The sequence below is a fragment of the Alligator sinensis genome, unplaced genomic scaffold, assembly GCF_000455745.1.
Source record: "Alligator sinensis unplaced genomic scaffold, ASM45574v1 scaffold185_1, whole genome shotgun sequence".
Lineage (NCBI taxonomy): Eukaryota > Metazoa > Chordata > Crocodylia > Alligatoridae > Alligator > Alligator sinensis.
The window spans coordinates 40,048-44,654 of record NW_005842649.1 but is presented as its reverse complement, the minus strand read 5'-3'; the positions used below and the strand labels follow the sequence as shown (position 1 = coordinate 44,654).

General features: G+C 51.4%; 1 long non-coding RNA gene across 1 annotated transcript in view; it reads left to right on the top strand.

Moving 5' to 3' along the window:
• Positions 1 to 2,026: 2,026 nt before the first annotated feature.
• LOC102381343 overlaps positions 2,027 to 4,607 on the top strand; it is a 7,979-nt gene continuing 5,398 nt past the window's right edge. The window contains exon 1 of the long non-coding RNA XR_324951.1: positions 2,027 to 2,161. This is a non-coding gene — a long non-coding RNA (uncharacterized LOC102381343). The remainder of the gene's footprint in view (positions 2,162 to 4,607) is intronic.

Genomic DNA, 4,607 nt, shown 5'->3' with positions numbered 1-4,607 from the left:
AAGTGGCTTCCCACTGCTGAACGCACTCCTGGGGAGGGCAGGGGGGACACATGCCCCCCAGATCTGTGCATGAGGCAGGGACAAGGGCAGGCTGCCCAATGCGGACTTGGGCTCCCTGCCTTGCTACCCTCCTTCTGGGACCTCCACCACCCAGCAAGTGGGACCATTCTGGCTGAGCACACCCCCCCAAATTATTTTTTCTCCCTCTACCTATGCTATGTGGGCCTCAATCCTCCCTCCTTCCCTGCCAGGCTTACCTGTCACAGCTGTTCTCCAGGGTGCCTGGTGCCCATGTGCATGTGTGAGTGCACACATGCACATGGCACCCCCTGCCTGACCACCCTTCTCCCACTCCCCGCAACTCCTTGCAGGCGTAACTCTGCCAGCCTGCAGAGAATTCTTTGCAAAAGTAGAAAATCTGCATGTTTCTCTGTTAAAATGAAAAATCCATGGTTTTCTTTGTTAAAAAGGGAAAATCCATGTTTTTTTTCCATTTTTCCATGAAAATGGAAAACCCAGATCCCTGATTATGATTAACATTCTTCAGTTGTGTACTGCCCTTCCCCCCAACCCTGAATTTATTTCAGTATCTGAATTATTTTTTGTAAAAAAGTAAAACAAATTCTTTAACTAGAATCCTATCCAGGACTCCTTACTACTTCCTCAGCACAGTCCCCACTTACTGCACTAGAAAGGGTGCCTGAGAAAGTTATGGATGGAGCTTATGATTAGCTGGTACATGCAGCAAACAAGCAACTATAACAGGGAAGTGTATGCTGGGTCTGATCCAATAATACCTTGTCTACCTTACCGTTCTGGCTGGGCAGCCTCAAACATGCTCTCTGCTCATCCATATGTGAAAAGTACATTGATCTTTTAGTCCAGTTCATGGGCTGGGTTAGGCCCTGCACAAACCCTGTGCACCAAGGTTGGGTCCTAGTACCCTGGACTGCCTCCACCCATCCCCTGCATACCAAGATTGGGCTCTGAGGCAATGTACTACCTCCACCTCCATGCTGCCTTCACCCAGATGGGATCAGGCCCTGGGGCCCCATGCTGTCCACCAGCTTGGATCCAGCCCCATATTGCCCTGCTCTCCCACTGTAGCAAGCAGGGCCAGAGCCTGCAGGGCTCCTCTCAGATCTATGGGGAGCCTCAGAGGCCAGGTGACAAGGCACCAGGGGCTGAATCTGGCCCACAGGTGGAGGATTGGGCACTCCTGTTTTAGTCTCATTGCATATGATGATTTCCATATTCCAGATGCTACAAGCCCAAAATAGGAAAAGTTTAAAGTGTGAAATCTGAGGAGACAAAATTATCATGTGGCTGGTTAAGTGGGGAAAAAAAACAACTGTTCTGAATCAAAGGCGACATTTCTTTCAAATCTAATAGTTGCCTCTTTAGCTCTTTTCCACAAAACACCTGACATTTGAAGGAGAATGAACTGTTCTTTTAATGCACTGATTATTACAAAGTAAATAACAGCAGTTGGCTTCATATCATTTAGATTTCCAAAGATCTTTTACATGGTACTCACAAGAATTTCCTAATGAAATAAAAAATGTGCTGTTAGAAGTAAAGTATTGTCAGGAATCAGATGCCCACTAAGACATAACAAGTTAAGAAGAGATGTAAATAGTCAATTGTTGGCATGGTCATGTATTAACAGGAGGGTGCTTCATAGTTCTTTTCAATGATAGGTGATTTCCAAGCAGTACCATAACTGGGTGTGGGTGAGAGGGGGACTCACCCCAGGTGCCAAGTTAGAAGCACAAGAATCTCCTCCCACTTGCAGAGTTGATGCCCCAGTAGCACACCCATACCAGGACCTGCTAAACAGTCCCCTGATGCTGCAGCTTTAAGAGCAACAGCCAGGAAGGGCAGAGCACATGGTGGAGGCAACAGCGGTTCAAGCAGGGACTGCTTAGGTGTTCCCAGCATGAGTAAGACTGTTCCTTGCCCATTAGACCTGTGTGAAGTGGCAAGTATTCGATTCGGATTTGGCCAATTTGGAGGGACAGTGATTTGATTCATTGATTCGAATCACTGTCCCAGTTTGATTCAGCTGAATCAGATCCAAAGATTCGGCGCCTGGTCAGAGATTCGAGCATAGACTAAACAAGCAGCAGTCCTTAACACTGGACACAGCTGTCTCCAGCTGGTAAGTCTGTTGTGGTGGGTGAAGGGGGGAGAGAACGGTTGTGGGGGGGGGCAGATCAATGTCCCCACAGGGAGGGAGGGATTGGGGCTGGGACCGGGAGCTGAGCTGGGGCAAGTGCTGCCCAGGGAGGGGGTGGGGAGGCTCACACCACCGGTCTGGGAGCTGCTTGTATGGCAGCTTGTCTGGCAGCTCTCACCCCTGCTCCTGCCATTGGTCTGGGAGGGCATAGAGTGCGGGGGTGTGCCCCAGGATCTGTGCAGGGCAGGCAGGGCCAGGGCTTGGCTGGACAAAAGGCAGAAGTTGCTAGAAATGGGGCATGTGCCCCCCGCCCCTTGCCCAGCCGGTGCGGGTCTGGCACAAGACTGAACCCCGGTGCTGCCTCCAGACAAGTAGAGGCTTTGCCCCAGCTGGGCAAGTGGTGGCAGGCCATGCGGGGGTGGGGGAGCGGAGGTTGTGACTCCAGATCAGGGCAGGGTGGGTGATGGCGGGGCTGTAGTGAGTTTTCAGGTGGCACATGCCCTGCTGCTGCTCGCCCAGCTGATGTGGGGCTAGCACAAGACTGAGCCACTGTGCTGCCTCTGGATGAGCAGTGGCTTTGCCCCGGCTGGGCAAGCGGCAGCAAGGTACATGGGGGGAGCATGTGCCTCAGGATTGGGGCAGGGCAAGCAATGGAGTGGGGGCTATGGAGGGCTACAGCAAGTTTTCAGCTGGTACATGCCACCCACCGTGACCAGCTGCCACTTGCCCAGCGGGGGGCGAAGCCACTGCTCATCCGTGAGGCATGGGGAAGCTGGGCCAACTCCCACTGCTGCATACCGCTTGTCCAGAAGCAGTGCAGTGACTATGTCTCACGCTGGTCCCACACTGGCTGGCTGAGCAGCAGGATGGCATAGCCTCCACTCCTGGTGCCTTCTGCCTTTTGCCTGGCACAGCCGCAACCCTACCTGCCCCGCACGGATCCTGGGGCATATGCCCCCAATGCATGCCCTCCTGAACTGGTGGCGGGAGCAGCAGCAAGAGCTGCCAAACAGGCCATCATATCAGCAGCTCCCGGATCAGCGGTGCATAGTGGCGTGAGCTGCACCACCCCTTCCCAGGCAGGGCTGTGCTCCAGGTGGCAAGCCCCCGCTGCTGGGCTGCATTGCATGGGGTGGATGGAGCCAGGGCTGTGCTCTGGGCTGTGGCTGGGGCTAGCCACCCGGAGTGCAGCCCTGGCTCCACCTGCCCCATGGAGCACAGCCTGGCAGCTGGGGCTTACTGCCTGGAGTGCAGCCCTGGCCAGGGAGGGGGTGGGGCGGCTCACACCACTGTGCGCCACTAGTCCAGGAGCTGTTCATGTGGCAGCTTGTTTGGTGGCTCTCACTGCTGCTCCCATCACTGGTCCTGTGACATGGGCAGGGGGTACATGGGTGCTGCATTTTGATTTTGCCCCACCGCCTAGCGGGTTGGAGGCATCTTTGCCTGTCCGAGCTGGAAGTTCCTGCTGCTGCCCCTCCCACCACATCTGCTGCACCGGGGCTTTCAATCTGCAGTGTCAGTGTGCTGGGGGATAAGGAGGAGGGTCCCATTCAGGCTGCTTTGATCTGGGCTGTGGTCTGTGAGGAAAAAGTGGGACTCAGCTCACGGTGGCGAAACCGGAAGTGCCATGGTGGGACTTCCAGTTTCACTTTTGCTGTGTTGATCGGTGGTGGTTTGTAAGGTACTAAAGGATGAGAACCACTGGCCTATAGAATCCACTGCCAGGAGGTTTCATTGAAGCCAAATATTTCTCTGAATATAAAAAATTAAAAAAAATTAAAAATAAGAGAGACAGTTTAAGAAGGGATCTTAATCCTCATAATTTGAGGGATAAGTCAAACCTGGCTACGGGAGATAGGAGGAAAATTTGCCTAAGAACAGGTTATCTCACAACTGCCTACTGAGCATATTTTGGTTATATTTCATTACCTTGTTATGCCTAAAGGTGGCATGAGTTATATGCAAGATAGTTAATTACTCCCAAGATACATTATTGACTGGGGTGGATGCAAGCTACAAAATTCAGATCTAGATTCCAGACACCCTGAAGTTCAGGAGTGTACTATGTTAGCCCACTATGAAGTTGAGAAGCATAATTTACTAAATGCAAACCTTGGCTAGGATTTCAACAGGAATCTGGTCTCCCTCAAAGCCAGTGGCATTTTGAAACTGAAATCAATGAGAATAAGATTTCACAATCCTAGATTCAGCAGGGGGGGTGGTTATTTAATCCCCTTTCTAATGATAAAGAAGAGTTCATATGAAAATGCCATTCAAAGATCTATTAATTAACCAGTTGTTTTTTACCTATCTATACACTGACAAAAAGCCAACAAATACATTCTTCCAGCATTTGTCTCTGATGTTTTCTTCAAGGGTTTGAATTGAACATGCTTTCTGCATTCAAGAACCCCAAGGCAAGAAGTGT